This window comes from Neolamprologus multifasciatus, chromosome 6 (assembly GCF_963576455.1).
Source record: "Neolamprologus multifasciatus chromosome 6, fNeoMul1.2, whole genome shotgun sequence".
In the NCBI taxonomy this organism is placed as follows: domain Eukaryota; kingdom Metazoa; phylum Chordata; class Actinopteri; order Cichliformes; family Cichlidae; genus Neolamprologus; species Neolamprologus multifasciatus.
In genome coordinates, this window is record NC_140444.1 from 30,171,723 (window position 1) to 30,190,876 (window position 19,154).

Genomic DNA, 19,154 nt, shown 5'->3' on the forward strand with positions numbered 1-19,154 from the left:
GCTTTGGAAAGCACTGTAACACTGCCTTTTGTAAGTGCTATAAAAACAAACTTAATTACTGTTATTAATATTATTTTTGAGCTGTCTAATGGACGTGGTTAACCGATTCATCAAACCCTGGAGCTGATCTGATTGTAAAGACAAACCATGGCTGGATTCATGGAGTGTAGATAAGTTACAGCTAGCTGGTGAACCTTTGCTAACCTGCTTGCTTGTGAACACCATTGCAGGCAAAATGCTATCTGACTGGAAGCTTTCGGTAAACAATCAGACTGGTAAAAAATACTGAATGCAACTCACATGCTTTGAATAGCTGCTTGATTTGATTCTGCAATTCTGGCTTTAGTAATATGTCTAAACATTAAACTCACAAAAACATTCAGCTCCTGAATGAGCACAGGGTTTTTAAAGGGTTATTTTACTAATGCTTGCATCGGGATTGCATTTGCTTCTTGCCCCAGCTCCGTGTGTGTGTGTGTCCACAAACAATGTCTGTGACCCGGCCTCTTCATAAGGAACTTCCTGTGGATCTGGTCATTGGGTTAACCCTTTATTAAGGATTTAAACTTTGCTTAGATTGTAAATAAAATTATGAACTGCAGGAAATTGCTGTACAATCAAAAACTGCCTAGCGGGTTCATTTACAGGTTACATTAAGATTAATTATTTAGCTGATGTTGTTTGTTAGGAGGGAAAAAAGCAAATACAACCGTCCTGCAAGCAAGCAAGAAATAAACCTTTAAAAACACTGAAACAGTAATATGTAAAAAATCCTCAGTTGGTCATTTCACTAGTATAACTGTGTTGTACTGTGTTCACTTCTAAAAAATTGTATTTCTTTTCCTAAGCAGCATAGGCTAATGTTATAGTAGTTAAAAAGCCTGATCTTTTTGTGCAGGATAGTGCTGCCTTCAGGTCTTTTTCTCTAAAAAGCTTTGTTTCATTTGGTACTACTTTCAGCTTGGTTTGGTGTGTGCATCTAAACTACCTGACCAGGTTTGTGAGAGTTAAAATAGAGCTTTTGAACAACATTAACCACATCTCAGACAAGCTGCCCGGCAAAAAGCTTGGTGGGTAAAGTACTCCAGTGTGTGCCAGACAGTGACCCAGTGGTAACTCAACAAAAATGTGGCAAGAAATGGGGATTTTTTTTATCCTCACCTAGTGTGAGGAAAAACTCCAACAAAGCCCAAGGACTCTGAAAGAAACCTTTAAACTGCTACTCCCCATTAAAGACTTATCAAGATACATCAGTGAATAAAACAATAATGGTTAGGAAACACTTTGCAAGTATCCACTACTGTCATAACTGAGTAATGTACCACTGTTTAGCTAAGAAAAACATGGACACAAAGCCTGAAAGAAGCCCTTAAGTCCATTTCTATGATCACAGAGGAGTAGATTTCATGAGCTACCCAAGATGCTCTGCTGCTGTCACAGCTCATGTTATGACCTGAAAATTGAAAATAAGCAGTCCTAAGGACTCAGCCTGTTTTCGCATCACACGCTGTACTCAGCATGAATGAAATCTGCTGTTCTGGAGTGAGAACTTTGAAGGACTAATAATGTTGTTTATGACATTACAGACAGTGTCTGGAACATGGATGCACCAGTGAAAGAAGCCTAACTGACTCCATACATGGAGTGTTGTATGGCTCAGTGATCTTAGAGTAAAAATAGGATGGTAAATTGCTGGTTGTCTCATTGCACTGTGCTGAATTTTTTATTTTTTTTTATTTTTTTGGCCTAAGGCAACACCGTTGACTAACTGGTCACCTAGAGGTTGAGGGTATTGCATGCTCACCCCCTGGGTGACAGCTTTCAATTGGAAGATGAGTGTGAGCATTTCTTTTTGAACTTCCACTCTGCTCACCTCCAAACAGAGGATGTTAAATTTTACAGTACATGAACCTTAAAATAAATGTGGTCACATGATGGAAGAACAACAAGAAATCACTGCTGTGCATGAAGGACTGCTACACACGGCTCTCCTCTGGGATTCTTTCATTGAGAGAGTGGACAGCGCATGGTTGGACCTTAGTATCAACTAGGGATGCACCGATACCGGTATCGGGTATCGGCCTCGATACCACATTTTCTAAAGTACTCGTACTCGTTAAAAGTCCCCCGATACCGGGGACCGATACCACAGTCTGAGACCTGTCTATGTTTGAGCGGCATGTAAGGGGTTAATCACAGGCGCAGAGTGCCCGCCCCCAGGCCCCGGGGCGGCTGCAGCTCAGAGCTGAGAGAAGGGCAGGCGTGTGGAACTATTTCAAAGTGAACGAAGATGCGAAAACAAAGGCGGACTGCAAATTGTGCTCAGCGAAATTGTCCAGAGGAGGCTCAAAAGGTAGCGCATTTAACACAATTAATTTAATCAAGCACCAAAATCCCAACACAACAACGAGTACAAAGAGTTTACCCACGCTTATTTACCCATGCGTATTAGCACAGAGGAGCATAGCTGATGCTATAGCAGTGGGACGGAAAATAGTTGGGCATTTTAAACATTCCCCCTTAGCCTCCTCCCACCTCGAGGACATTCAGGGACAGCTCAACCAGCCAATAAAGAGACTGCAGCAGGACGTACAGACGCGCTGGAACAGCACGTATTACATGCTCCAGTCCCTCATTGAGCAAAAACGAGGGCTGGGCGTGTATGTGTCCGAGCATGAACTCCCTGACTCTCTCACCGCTCACCAATGGGCTCTTATGGAGACGACTGTTGCCATCCTCGCCCCCTTTGAGGAACTAACTAAAAAAGTGAGCAGCTACGAGCACTAGCCTTTGATGTCATCCCAGCTGTGACTGTGCTAGTGAGACTTCTAAACAGAGAAACAGACGAGTAAATACCTCTCAGCCCCATGGAGCAGTGTGGAAAGTGAAAGGCTTTTTAGCTCAGTGTCACACATTATAGATGAAAACAGAAACAGTCTGACTGCTGATAATGCAGAAAAGCTACTTTTCTTTAAAAAAAAACCTGCCACTCACTTTTTCTCTCCATTAAGTGAGTCATCTTAGACTTGATGTTAATACTTACCTCAGTTGCACTGACTGCCACAGTTCTGTTGGTGGATGTTGTTAGTTTATTCAAATATTGTGCACTAAATAGCAAAGATGTTTATTAATGCCCCTTGTGTAAACTGAAAACAATACTTGAGTTGCACTGTCACTGTTTAAATTTTTTTTTTTCATAATTATTTATTCTATAATATGTTGCATACAACATGCTTTTCATTTTAAATAAATGTTCTTAATTCCAAACCAGTCCCTTGTTTTTTTTTTGTTTTTCTTTGTTAAATTATAGGACTAAAGCTGTTACCTGTAAATTTAAATCATGTTTTTATTAAGTACTCGGTATCGGTATCGGCGAGTACTGAAATGCAAGTACTCGTACTCGTACTCGTTTCCAAAAAAGTGTTATCGGTGCATCCCTAGTATCAACACTGAATGCGTGCCGCAAGGAGACGTTTGTTTTACTCTGAAGCTCTCTCAACCAAGTGTTGCAAAGAAATCCACGTCTTTTTTTGCCTGTCCCGTTTGGATCTTTAGCCATCAGAATTGTTGTCTGAAGGCCAAGAAAGATGCCAAGTGGATTTACTTTACCAAGTGGATCATCATGGCCTTGCCATATTGGTCCATTTGATTGACCTTTATTATAATTATGTATTTATTTTATTTTCATTTTTTAAAGACAGGACAGACATGACTGGGGGATAGGACAGGGAGAAAGAATGAAAGAAAGAGAGGGAGAGAAAGAAAAACAGAGGGGAGAAGAGATGGTGAGAAAGGGGGGAAGAAAAAAAAAGAAAAACAAACAAAACACCTGGATCACCTGTATGGAGATAAAAAAAAACAGAACAGAAAACAAACAACAAAGAGCAACATAATAAAAACAACACCATCACAATAAACTAGCTAACAATAGATAACAGTAGATACTTTTTTAATTTCACTTGTTGAGAATGAAAAAAGAAAACAAGCAGAAGAAAACGAGAGCAATACAATAAACAACATCACAATGATATATGTGAATATAACTGTAAATACTAAATATTAAACATTATTGTGCAGCACGTAGGATCAACAGCGCACAGTGTGATTTGAGGTAGGAGCCAAAAAGGGTGTAGTTTGTGTGTGTGATCACCCGTGTGTACACCTGTGAGCATGGACGCGCTTGTTTTTAAAAGGTTCCTTCATGTAATGATCTGCTAGAGGGTGTGGGGGGCCACTGCCCCGTCCTCCGGGGCATGAAGCAGGTATGGAGGAGATCAAAACTTCAGACATCCAGAGGCCCCCAGAACACAAGAGACCAAGGAAGACCAACAGAGGGGCAGCTGCGCCACTATCCCAGAAGGAGCTGAGGAGAGTCCCAGATGAGGGGTCACTCAGCAGCCGCGGAGCAGAAGCCAGGGGGGGTTGCAGTGACGTGCCCGGGAGCTCCGCCGGCAGCCAGCTGCGCCAGAGTGACTGAGCCCCAGGCCGAGAGGCCGAGGGCACCCCACCCCCGAAGTGGCCCGAGCAAGCCCCAGGCTCCAGGCCCCGACAAGCAGCCACCAAGGAGTGAGCCGGTGTGTACCTGGACGCCCATCCCCGGACACAAAGAACCACCAACGCACCAATGTCTGAGGGAGTCCACCACTGGCAGGGGAAGTGGTGGGGGGAGAGAGGCCTCCATACCTTAGAGGGCCTGAGATGTCGCCAGAGAGGTGGCGTCTGATACCCAACCTGACATATGGACACAGACAAACAGGCACACACAGATACAAACATCCATTCCCACCCTCATGCTCTCATATGCAATTACTCAACACTCAACCAACGTGGAGACAGACATACAGAGACACTGTACACACAATCACACTCCCCAAGCGTACTCTAAGCCCCGGGTCTAGGTACCCTTGCCCATGGAGTGATGTTTGTACTTTCAGCCTCTATATATATATATATATATATATATATATATATATATATATCATAATAATCTGACAATACTATAATATTGGCCATATTATATTTACATTACCACAGTGAGATGACTTTAGTCTCATGAACAACAAGAGCAAATTGTTATTTACTCACTACTCTTGTAATAACTATTCAGTACAGAAATGAAGCCCAAAATCATGTTTTACAGTCCTGTGGTCTCAGCCTCAGATACTCAACTAATCAAAGTGATGTCATGACAAAAATGAATGACCAACAAAACATTTTTTTCTCCTTCATTTATGTCACACAATCTCGCGTTTCTTGCGGTTAGTATCGTGGTTGCTAGGCAACCTGAACAGCGCGACGAAGGCTAGACCGTCCCATTTCACAAGCCTCTCCCTTCCTCACTTCTGGTACTTATAGTACGCACCGTATGTAGTACGCGTAGTGCGCGTACTTCAAGCGTGCAGACCCTGAATTGGGACATAGCCTCTCTGTCTCGCTGTCTTACCGTCACTCCCAAAACCTTCCCCTCTTCCTAAACAACCAAATCTCAGTGTTTTTTTTTAATTGGTCGACATGGTGCATTTTTCCACCGATAGGAAAGAGGTGGCTTTTTTCCCTTTCTTTACTGTTTTTGCCCTTTCCTTAGAAAACGCTTAAAACACACACACACAAACATGACGACAGTATTTATACTGTCGTCACGTTTGTGTGTGTGTGTTTTAAGCGTTTTCTAAGAAAGCCACGCTCTTTTCTAAATTTAGAAAAGAGCGTGGCTTATATATATATTATCATAACTCTGGATTTACTGGCCTGTAATTAAAATTTATAAACTTTGAAGTCTGAACTTTCAATGTGGGCTGAAATAGAGACTCAGCGTGGCTGCAGCTTGTTGCTGCTATGCAGCATCACGTCAGTCATGTGATTTGGAGGCGCAGCGTGTCCGTGGACCACAGAGGGTTCATAACACTCACCTTCCTTCCATTTACAGAGTGTAACATCCAGCCACCTGTGTAAAATCCGAAATTCCCATGGTGTTGTTCAAAATGTGCTCTGGCACAATCATAAGCATTGCTTGCTACTGAAAACAAGAAAAAAGCTGGTCCTGCTATGGGCTGAACCATTTGTTAATGGTGGAGGGGGGGAACACTGTGCAATATATTCAGTTTTAGCATTTATATTCACTGTTGACTGTAACTACGTTCAAACTGTTAATGCTATCTTATTTTAATAAACAACACTGTTATATTCAAAACTGGGGTGGCACTTGGGGTGGCAAGGGATCATTTTAGGGTGGCACTTGCCACCCCATGCCACCCTTCTAGAACCGCCCCTGCCTGTATCTCCCCCTCCTGCAGAGTGAGTTCCTGAAGAGAGGAGAGCTCCTGCAAGATGTAACAACCTCCCCCACCAGTTGAAGAGCCCCCCCAGGTGGCTCGATGCACCGGCGGCACCCTGCGCCAGGACTGGGCCCCCATACACCCACCCGCCCACAACCCCGGCAACACACCAACCAGGACCCAAGCCCCCGAGGCCCAGCCAGGGCCCAAGCCCAGAGACGGAGCACCCCCAGAACCTCACGCCCGTCCCAGACCCACCCAGGGGCAGCCAGGCTACCAGGTCAGTAACCCACGTCTGCCAGCACAGACCCTCTCCTAGCCCCGCTGCACGCAGCCACGAGGAAACCATCACCTAAGAGCCAACAGAGCCCTTAATAGGCCATGACCGCTACCCCTGGTTGAGCCCTCCAAGGAAGATGCTCCTGGGGAACCCCCAACGCCCTAAGCCTGTCCCTACCCCCACACCAATCACAACAGCGAAGGTGGGACTAAACTATGACCCCCCCACCCCCACTAGGTGATGGAGCTAATCAAAGGAGCCCAGAGCAATTGATCTGATGTGGTGGCAGAGGCTGTATCAAGACTAATGTAATCTAATAGATAATTTCTATATTGGTTAGAATTAAGATTATTTTTATTTTTCCAGTTCATGAGGACTGTTTTCTTGGCTATGCATAGGGCAGTGAAATCCACGTCTTTACAAACGGCTATGACCCATGACCAAAGCATCGCTCTCCGTTCCAGTCTGTGACTCTGTGACTGTCATCCTCGGTTGTTTTTGTTTGTTTTTTTTTGGGAGCATAAAATAAATGCTACCCTTAGACAGGCTGCCTGTGTAATCGGTAGGTACAAACAACCGCAGATTTTTCAGTGTGAGCGTGACTTGTAAACAACTCCAATTTATCATTATTTAATTTTATAAAAGGGGTGCTGTTTTATTCTATTCTATTCTACTTTATTCTATTAATAAAAATAAAGCAAAACTGCTTCAAGTAAAGTTAAAACAGTTGAAGATATATGAATGAGCAGTGTGGTACACAAAAGATTTATTATTTACTAATGGGCATTTTTTGTAATCGTACTTTTAAACCTTTTTAAATATTATTTACCATCAGTTTTTGGAAATGTTATAGCTCTACTGTCTTAGTTTGTTTGTTTCATCCCAGCATCACATCACACACATACATACTATGCATTAGGATAAGAGTGAGAGAACAATAATCAAAAATAATCTGACATTTACTCTGTTCCCCTACCAAAAATGAATGAATTAAAACATTCATATGAATATGTGAATAAATAAAAATTGAGTTCTTTTTTCTGCCATTTGCCTGAAAGCATGTGGAAAATGGATGAGCTGGAGACACAAGTCTGGTTGTAGGTTTGTTTCTACAATTCATCAGTGCAGGAGCGTAGGATTCCCAGATGACACGCTGCTCGTGGCTGGATATTACTGAAACTAATGTGACTTTCTGCAGAATACTTTGGAAAAGAAATGTAATAAAACTCCATAGATGGGGTGTGTTTATTTTAACGGCCATGTATAATAAAGGAGAAGACTGCACCCAATCAATAAGGTATAAACAGGCTATGATGTCGCTGTTTAAGCAGCTTGAGGAGGGGCAGCAAAGATGAGATTCAGTGGAAGCATGTGTTTTTTTAACCCTTTAAGTAGCTTTTTTATTCATTTCACATTATTTATTTTTTTCTATTTCTATTTCAATTCTATTTACTATTCTATTCTATTACTATTACTGCACTGTAAGGCCAGTTCACTTGTTTTTTCCAGACAGCAGTTTGCTAATGTTGGCCTGAATTTTATTTCATATTTACGAGACAGGAAATGAGAGCTGGGAATATGTGGCCTAGCAGATGACTGTTGATGGAGCTTGTTTGGATGGCCAGTACTCGGCGCTTCTTCCCAATATAGCCTGTGACTCTGTAAGACTGTGTCATGTTAACCTTTGCACAGTGTTCCTGACTAGTCTGTTTCCGAAAGACATTTTATTCTCTCCATAATGCTTTCTGCACACTCCACTTTTTCATTGTCCTCGCCTTCTAATATTCCTCCTCATCTGTTAGAGCAATTCACCTCGCTTTTAATGTGGACGCTTTTTATTGGTGAGATCTTATAAGCACTTACAATAATGCTTTCAATTATTTCCCCATTTATTTGGCTGTTTGTTACTGCTGGTGGGCATGTAAGATCTGCTGTATCAGCATTATAAAAAACACTTTGTGTCTTAGTCTGGCACTGATTTGTTTTTGGTTTTAATTTCTCCACCAGTGTGGGGTGGCTGAGAAGACATTCTCCACCTGTTTTGAGCTGGAGTTCCAGGATCTGTGTTCAGTCTCTGTCAGAGTGTCTGGCTCCTAAGTGTATGCCTCGATGTTGGGTATAGAGCGCGTCACTTATCCAAAGCCATATCCAACCCATTCCTGTTGAGCTAGTGATTTCCGCTGAGACCTGGAATGTTCATCTGTGATCTTCTTGTACCCCTGCGACTGCTCAACCATTCCTTGTTTTTAAATAAAGACTGTAAAACTTAATCACAGTGGTGGAGGATTGTCATATTCATCCACATGGATCATTGGGCTTAAACAGTCTTGATGGAACTATATGGCCTAAACATGGACTCCAGCCCATTAAAGATCGCAATCTCCAAGCAGGGGGCAATTCCCAAGGAACATGCTGTAACCCTACAATAACAGATTACCCATCAGCGGTTTGAGGATTTGTCAGTTTCATGCAACAATGTCCTCTGTTTCCCACACAGAAAACATGGCCTCCAGAGGTTCATAGAAGATGCGATGGTGTCTGCAATTCCAGCTCCCAGCCCGCAGCCTGCTTACTGAGAGGACAGACGCACGCTCCACTTGACTCTGTTTTTCACATAATGATATTGTCCTATATCCTCGCATGTGATTGGCCACAACATGGAGGGATTGGAGCATAGCTGAGCCACTGCCACTGAGCAACGAAAGGAAATTAAGTGAGGAGCCGGCTCTCGCTCAATGGGAGTCGACTCTTCTGATTCACTACAAAGCACTCTCTAAGCACGGCTCTTAGAGCTGATGCTTTTGCGCATGACACATTATCGAACATTACGTTGTGTGTCGTGGATACTGTTGACTCCAAATCTCCACTATGTTGATCTGAGACAGCGAGACCAAGACAAGACCGAGGGATCCGAAACCAAGACAAGACCAAGACCAAAGTCCGTCGAGACCAAGACAAGACCAAGACAAGACCAAGACCACGTAAAAGTGGTCTCGAGACTGGTCTCGAGACATCCAACTCTAGTGTTGGATAAGAGCATAATGAATAGCATGTCCACGAGACTTGCAGAGGCTGCTGGAGAAGGTAAAAGCAGAGTTTCACATGCCTTCGGTAACATTTCAGGGTTTTGCATTGGAGGGCATGCAGGTGAAGACTGAGACCAAGATGATCAAAGCCATCCCAGAATGGCCAACATTAACCAAACAGCTTAAGTGCCCCCACAGATTCTTCCAGCATTTCATCAGGAACTGCAACCGAGAGTAGTTAATCTCTTTGAACATCCCTTTTGTTTGGTCCACAGAAGCAAACCTGGTATTGAGCTGCTGAAGGACAGATTCATCTGCGTTCTATCACCCCAGCATAAGTAGAATCATTACATTTCTAAAACTTTGTTTTTGGTAGTTAACTTTAGAAAACAATTTAAGGGAATATATTTCAGCCCACAGTAAAAGCAGGTCTCAGCCCCCATCTGGTCTTCTGGTTTACAATCCCTTTCAATCCTTGACAGACCTTGGTCTCATATTGCACTCAATTTTGTTACTAGCCTACCTCCTCCTAATGGAAAGACTGTAATTCTCTCCAACAGATATATGTTTTCTAGGTCAGCTCATATCCGAGCTTGTAAAAAACTACTCAGCGCCACTGAAACTGCAAATCTCCTTGCAGGCAATGAGACAGGCAAAACAATGCAGCAGTGTATTGGGCAATCTACCGTAGTCTTCACCAGCGCCTCGGTACATCGGCTCTCACAAAACTGAATCAGTCATCACTCCTTCTGTTATACATTTAAAGCTCCCTGCTTCTCTGAGAATTTAACATGTATCCCAGATTAAACCTCGTCTTTCCTGGCCTCTGTTGTCCTAATCTGTTATATTTATTGGTTTTGCATTTAAGTCTATGTGCAGCAATTAGCTTAATCAGCCTTAACAGTCAGTAACACAAGTCAGTCAGTATGTTTCATTATCAGCCTGATGCAGTTGGCATTACTGTAGTGCTTTAATCAAGCTTCTTTCCATGAGTTTATTCAACCTTCATGCACGTGATAAAATAACATCCATAGATGTGATAATGTGATCAGTGAACTCTTGCAGTCTAGCACTACATAAATTTGGTTTTATTGGTGAAAGTCGCCATTCATGTGTTAATTATGGAATATTTATGGAGGAGGTCAGAAGAGAGACACAGTAGGTGTCTACATCCATCTGCAACAAATAGTAGAGGCTCTTTTAGGTTGGGGATGGAAGTTGGCTGAATTTGATCCACAATGCATTACCATTTGGTAACAATGATCCCAATAAGTCTGCCAGTCCAGTAAATGGATATGTGGGTAGAAAAACACACAATGGAACTACTGGCCTCTCCACAGCCTGGACCTCAACATTTTCTTAAGCAGTGTCAGATCCAATTGACAAAGAACAGAACAAAAGTCAGCCAACATTCAGAGAAGAGCTTTGAATGTCCTTCAAGAAGCCTAGGGAACTATTCCTGAACACTACTGAAAGAAATTCCACGTTTCAATAAATCGCTGGAGCTATAAGTTTTCCTAATAAAATAAATGAGGGGTAGTTCAAGGTTCCTTGTTCATGTTGTCTATTTCTGTTTGCAAGTGTTTTAAAGTATTTGTCCTTTTTGCGTCCCCTTGCTGTCGGTTGCATTTTGCTTCAGTATCTCTGTGTGCATTTAATTGTGTTCATTGTGTAGCTGTTGTCTATGCTTTATTTTGAATCTGCTTTTAACTGCTTTCCATCTCTTTCTGGTCTTTTTGATTCTTTTTGTTGACACCTGTGACTGCTGCTGTTAGATTGGCCAATAAGACGGGTTGACATTTCAAACAGATTGTCTGGACTTGGAGTCAAAAGCCTGTGCCTGTGCCCAGTAGGCCTGTTTAGTAATCTATCATGACAAGCCACTTTTGCTCACAAATAGCTTTTTAACAAATGAAAATGTACAATTACAATGGAAAGCACAATGCTTGGCCCTTTCTCCCCAGCTGGCCAGTCACACTGAGAAGTAGATGAAATGGGAAATATGTTGGAGTAGACTGCCTGCCTGAAGTATGTGATCTGTTTGGACAGATCATATATCTCTCAAATGATAATCTTAAGAAATGTAATTTTTTAAATCAGCTGAGCTATTTTCCTTTGCCTGCAGTCTCTTTCGCTAAGCTCATGTACTTGTCTCCTGGCTCCATACTTAAGGTTGTGACCTGAGATCGGTCATCTAAAGTCCTGTTTCTCTTTCAGACATGTGAGACTTTTATGTTAATGTGCTTTACTTGGACATGACAGCACATTTATGCAAAGACTTCACCTGGAGGAAGCATACGAAAGGAGAGGGCTAATTTAACTTCCCTTTGAAGCGACACCACTTTAGATTTTAAACCCTGTCTTTCTGTTGTAGCTATAATGAATCATGAGGGATGCCTGCAAACAATTCAGCACAGAAACACCTGCTGCATATGTATGTGTTTCATTCATTTTATGTTATGTTAGCTACATGATGATATATAAAAGGTTATTTAAAGTGTTTGATGTATGTTTATTTATTCAAAGCTGCAGCTACCACGAACAACTGGACATATGTAATTATGTACATAATGGCAAGTTGACCAGCAGTGTTGGTCAAGTTACTTGAAAAAAGTAATCAGTAACTAATTATTGATTACTTCCCCAAAAAGTAATCCTGTTACTTTACTGATTACTTATTTTCAAAAGTAATTAATTACTTAGTTACTTTTTAAAAACACGATTTACAACCTGAATAGGTGATAAATAGATAGATCTTTCAGCCCAAGTCTACTTTTTCTGCATAATTCATCATACAAAATGTAATTAAATGGAAAAGTCTCTTTTTAAAACTTGTTTCGTCAGTTTTAATCTTTTAACTTTATGCATCAAGCAAAAAATTTAATTATATGCAACATTCTCTGACTGGAAGAAATTTGTTTAATATTTAAACCTATTTTCTGCACATTCCAGCAATAAAATAAAATATTTTTTGTGTTTACACTCACTCTTTCAAATAGGTGCAAGTAAAACACAGCAGAAAATAAATAAAGTCAAAGACTAGCGGTCCTGTTGCTCTATTTTCACCTGTAAAGCAGGAGTGGGGTAGGCGGAGGTTTAACCTGGTGCAGGTGTGCTGCAGTGGTCAGTGGAAGAATCTACGAGTTTCTCTGTGAGTTTCCCATTACGTGGTAGTGCACTCAGTGCTTGGAAGTTTAGGGGTTTTTTTCGCTGTAAAAAGAAGTTTTCTTCCCACGCACAACGGACGCTAATGTTTTTGTCACTTTTTATGAAATCAAACTTAAAGTACGGTCAGTACTTCCACGCTTTAAATGCTGCATGCTCATGCTCTCTCCTGCACTCGATATATGATCCATTGTTGATCTGCACACAGCTGTTGTCACGAACGTCGCACTCGCTTACGTCACTGTCATGAGACATTCTCGCAAAAAACTCGTAAGTAACGCAGTAACGCAGTGTTCCTACGGGAAAGTAACGGTAATCTAATTACCAATTTTTGCAATAGTAATCCCTTACTTTACTTGTTACTTGAAAAAAGTAATCAGATTACAGTAACATTCAAAAGCAATGTGTTACACTTTCCTTGGTACTTTTTTATTTAAGACATATAATTTAAATATAACACGTGTTTTACCTACAGTCCCACAGGCTCACATATAAATCCCTATCCTAATGAGGACATACACATACAGCTGTCTTTTAGTGTTTCAGCATGTGCACAGAGCTGATAGCAAAGCTAACAACCAAACCAAACAGCACTTTGAAGCAATCACCACTGCAGTTATACTGTAGAAACATGCCAAACACACACAAGCAAAGCTACTGATGTGTGTTTTCTTAGGAATGTGAAGACAAACCCAGTACTCGATTTATAAATTAGGAGTTCCTGAAACAGCAGGAACAGCAAGTGCTTTTCGGAGAGAGGCTAGAGGGAGAGAAAGAGTCAACGAACACACACACACACACACACACACACACACACTGAGAATAAACTGTCAAGCACTCATCAAGCTAAATTGAATCCAGTATTAATGGACAGTGCACAACTCATGTCAGTTATCAAACAGGCAATAATGCGTTGCTAATGTTAGATGTTCGCCTTGTTCCAGATTTCCAGTTTTGACAAGTTATGTAAGTTAGTTACAAATTAGTTCCTTTTTACTTGTGAAACCCTGAGGCTGCCTATTTGCTGTGTATTTGCATATAAACTGTCACAGCCTTGGAGGCTTATTACGTTATGTCCAGCAGATAAGAAACACCACGTGGACTGTTAATAAGGTGGGAAAAGAAATCACAGGGATGATAGCATAAGGAAAGGAGTCCATGAGAGGCAGTGGAGATTTCAATGTCAATTCTCTTCACCAGAAGCAGTTATCAGTTAAATAATCTTTAGTATATATTTTTAAACTAAATTTTTAAAACTAAGAAGTCGAAGGACTCCTTTTATAGCTAATAAATTAAAATCTATTTATCTTTATTATCATATATATTTTTGAAAATGCTGAGTAATTATATACCGTCATGTCATACACATAACATATTACTGTGTGTGATTTTTTTTCTTACAAAAACTAAAGTTTTCCTAATTGGACTGTCATTAACTTTAACATTTAATATCCTGACTGAGGCCTGTAGAGTCTGAGATGTAGCGCTTGGTTTTGTTGCTGTTTCTCTTAGCATTGCTTGGAGTGAATTGCACCTTGGGGTGAATTTGGGACATCCAGTCATGGGAAGATTGACAGCTGTCTTAAAACTTTGTCACTTCTGGATAAGCTTTCTCACTGTAACACTCCCTAGATTGATGGACAGCTACAATTGCTTCTCTAAGATCATTGCTGATGTCTGTATTTCCTGGCACTGTGTGACTGCTCCAAACCAGCAAACTGCCAAAACCTCTGGTTTCATAGAGGTGCTTGCACGTGCTGACGATCAGTTAAACTAGTGCATTTGAACAGCAGCACCTGACCCCATCTTCTCTATTCTTACAGAAGCAGCAAGTTAGTCAAGTAAGTAAGTAGTACAAAGGTACTTATAACTAATAAAGTAGTTTTTCACAAAGTGTTTCTACATTTTTATCTTAGTTTTTGTTCCTTAAATAGTGGCAGTGTGTTATGTCACGCATTAGAAATTCTAAGGATACACAAAACCTTAGAATTGAAGGAGGGTGTACTTTTCTTTTAGTGTGACTGTTTAAATCCAAGACCATTGTGCCAGCTTACCTTATTACAAAGAGCAAAGTGAGCGCCCAAGGCCAGATAAGCACCACCGCTGTAAGAGTGGGAAATAATTAAACTTTCAGCTTTGGAAACCAGGAACACACGGTGCGATCCCTCACTCATGGACTCACCAGGTTGTTCTAAACAATAGCGAATAAGGAAAAAAACATGCATGAGTAAAGCTGTGTTTTTGTAGACAAGCTAATCAGCATTTTTTTGTGTGTTTTTATTTGCATTTTAAATTAATAACAGAGTTAATTTCACATTTAACAGCCTTTGAAGTAAAGGTGCACAGTGATTAGTGTGAGAAAGAGGGAGAGCAAAAACAGCACTAAGCAAAGGGAACCCTAAGGTAAGAGCTCATTTAAAGAATGACCATGTGATCATTGGTTTTCTGAGGTTGTTTTAGACTAAATTGATTTTCTTTCAAGCCTACAATCTTCCAAAGCTTGTCAACAGGCCCGTAATTAGACAGGAATATGTCAGGAAAACACAAGGTTAAAGGTTGAACTACACTGAGTACATCAGTTGTTCAAAATCCAAAGCATTTTTAAATACGCCTTCTGCTAATGATCAAACATAATAAAATATCAGTTTTAATTTATTACAAGTCTAATAAATCATTTACTGGAATATTACAAACAAGTCATCAGTAAGCAGCTAATAATACTGACAGCACATAAACGCTGACATTTTAGTCTCTGATAAAGTGAACATAGCTAATGTGCTACCAAACAAACGCCTTTTATACATCCTAAAGGGAGTTTTGCATCTGGCCAGCTGTTTCATTTTAAGTGCAATGTCCATCTTTTTTAAAGGCCACATGGATCACTATCTCTAATCAGCTGCAGCCTAACTTAGCTTGTTAATCCCGGGTGTGAGGTGTACAAGGATTGTTTTTTAGAGCTTGTTTACTGAACTGCCTGTTACCCTTGAAAGAAGACACTGATGGGAGTGCTGACACTGAGCCAAAGCAGCTGCTGGTTTCATACCTATGAGAATAAGTTCAAAGAAGCAAAACTGTTCCAGCTGAAGTAACGGCATTGTTGGATTAGGAATCTCTGTAGGTTTGTCAGTGCCAACACCTCCTTTAACATTACATGTTGTCATTTGACGGAGTGTTAATCCAAAAGCTTGATGCTGAACCTTTACTTCTGCGCTGGCCGACTGAAGTAAAACAGAGACCGGTTTATGCATCAGACCTCATGCTGCCAACATAGCGTTTTTTCTCCGTGAGTGGTTTATTTCTAGGAAAATGTTGATCCAAAAATTCACAGAGGGGGTGTTTGCATAAGACCATGAAGATTATCGCAATCACGGTGCTTCCGCTGCCTGCCGATGTGGCCTTTTTGTTTAGCTTATATCTAATTTAAGAAACCCTTCTCTGCTCAGGCATTTTACCGCAAGACACATCTGAATTACGAGGCTAAATCCAGCTGTGACTGCCTTCTGTCTGTTAAATAAAATTGTGTACCTTGCCGCAGGCTTGATCTGGTGGGCAGCTTCGTAAATTCCCTATATTACATACAGCTTGTATCTGCAGCCGGTCGTATTTCTTCAAAGGACTTGTGAAAACCTCCGTTTATGTAATACCTCTGAATGACGCTCTGAATGGAAAAGCATTCAAAAGTTCCCAATTCTGCTTTTGCTCTGTACAAAAATAAATAAATAAAATAAACTACAGAAAACCATCACCACTGAGTTACCGTGAGAAAGAACAGCCCATGCTGCTTGTCCCCTCTTGAGCCTTGCACGAGATAAGATGATGTAGCGTGCTTAACTTCCCTGCTTTCTTTGGGGGCTCGAGGCCTGGAAAAATTGAAAGGTCAGGGGTAGGAGGTGAGGAATAGCTGACTATCTAGACCCATTTAAGGAACTCTGAACCTTTCTATCTGAGGATTTCCTATAAATAAGTTTGCTGTTTCCTGCACAAGCTTCTACCAACACCAAAACCCCAAACTCATAATGGCTGTTGACTTGTGTGACTTCTGACAAAGGCTTTTATTTGTCATCATTGAGTACTGCATACTCAATGCTGTTTGACAAGGCTGAACTACCAACCCGGCCAAGTGCCCAGTTTGCTGTGCGTCACTTGGCCGCGGAAATTGCATTAAATGCAAATCCGCTGCCAATTTGCTTCCCATAACATAATACTGAATGAGGAGAGCCCTGAATTATTACTTAATGTTAAAGCTTCAACAATATCGACAGTAAATAAATCATTCAAAGCAAGTCTGCACCGACCACTCACTGGAACACATCCTTTTAATTATAGCATTTGGACCATCAGTGGCCTCTGCTCATGCATGACACGTGCGCATGAGTGGACACGCTACTCTTTGGAAACCAATGCTGCGGCTGCTGCCAATGCTTCCACTAGTGTTTCAAACGCCACACAATAATCCCGTACATATTCCATATTTGCATGAGAATAGTCATAACTGCAAAAACATCAACATACCAGCTTTCGAGTCTATTGTATTTTATTTGTGTTAAAGCATCTGTTTCAAGTGCCCAGACTAAAACATGTTCAGAGATGCAACTCTATTACAAACATATAAATCTTGGGCATTATCCATCATCAAATGCATTAACCCTCTCCAGGCAGATGTTGCAGATTTGCAACAGTTAAGAACTAACAACCTGTTTACCAGTGTTGGGACTAACGTGTTATTAAGTAACGCATTACAGTAACTTCGTTATTATTGTGGTAACGAGCACGGTAACTAGTTATTATGCCAAAATCAGAAACGCGTTAGTCGTTACTGGGATTTAGATACGGTCGTTACTCGTTACTTCGTGTGGCGGCTATCGCGGAGCTTCCACAGATTCTGTAACATTAGCAAGTGGTGGAGGCAGCAGGTGGAGGAGGGAAAGGGGACGCAGAAGGAAAAGAGACCCGAGGCGGCCACCGGTCCAAGTGTGAACTGAACTTCAGGTAAGAAGTTATGACCTGCAGTCTATCTGGGTCAGATATAAACCAAGTTTAGGTGGAGTTTATTTTCGTTATTCTGACTTTTCCCGTACTGCGTACTAGCTAGCATGACGGAGTTTCTATAGCTGGGTGGGTGCTATGAAGTTAATGATGTTAAACTTTATTTTGTTCATAAGTTATTAGAGTTGCCAACCGTCCCGTCTGGTATTCAGAGAAAATATTACGCGTTTCTTATTGAGGTGAAAAGGAACAGTTTGTCACGGACTTCAGCTACAATGAAAAAGGCACAAAGCTGGAGTTATTCTGTGTCTTTGCTGCACAGCTGCCTCTTCTTCTTTCATTCTCCCCCCTCCCTCTCCCATTTCTACTTCAATCATGAAAACTGATCAATGATCAGCTGATCGGCTTTTCTCTCTTGTTTGTTTATCGCCCACTTTGTGCCAGAAAGAGGAAACCAGCCGATGTTGCGTTAAACAACAGCAGCACGTTTAAGCTTGATCAGCTGTTGTTAGAATTTATTTAATATTAATTTCTAGTATCAGCTGATGTTTGCTGGAGCCACAGCTGTAAAAGCTGCTGGTCATGATGTCGGTTTGGTTATCTGGTGAGAGGGAAACATGAAGATGAAACCAGGAGATGTCCTTACTGAATCATCAGAGCTGAACAGGTGATGGAGAAACAGGTTTACCTTTTAGGTGACAGGAATGAGTTGAAGGGAAGTTATGAACTGTTTCTGAGAGACAGGTAATCCCAGGATCCTTTTTATGTAGCTGACAGCTGGTAACTGTGCAGGTGCGGATCTAGCAAAGTTTTGCCAGGGTTCCATGTAGGGCATTAACAGGGAGAGGTGGGCACAAAGAAATACTTTTCTTTCTTATTCTCATTTAAAATGTCTAGCTTTTAAAAAATAATTATCTGAATCTTACAACAAACGATTGATAGATTGATGCATATATACCATCAAAACAGTGAACATCACTGTCACAACAGCGTTTGTTTTCATTCAAAGGCTTTATGATTTTTCCTATAATGGCGGGCCGGTCTCTAGTCAAAATGCCCGGGCCAATTTTTTGTCCCCGTCCAGCCCTGTATGCAGCTCATCTGCAGTCTGGTGTTACCCACATCTTCCTATTCGGAAGTCAGAATTTCTGAGTTCTGAGTACAATCAAAGCACCACGACTGCAGTTTTTGTGTTGGATGTAAAAAGCAGGCTAGGATAGAATCAGGCGTGGGATTTCTCTCGTGGAAATGTGCACATTATCTTTTCCTTTCTATTGGTAGGTGGCACAGTGCACTTGTGGCAAGTAAGCAAGCTAGAAGACTGGTAATCTTGCTGGGTATCCAGTTATGGAAGCAACACATTAACAAGAGAATTCTGAGTAAAACCAAAGTTACTTTCCCTAGTAACTAGTTACTTTGAAA

General features: G+C 41.2%; 1 long non-coding RNA gene across 1 annotated transcript in view; it reads right to left on the bottom strand.

The window, feature by feature from the left end:
- LOC146517292 (uncharacterized) overlaps positions 1-19,154 on the bottom strand; it is a 378,392-nt gene that overhangs the window by 52,702 nt on the left and 306,536 nt on the right. The window lies entirely within an intron of this gene.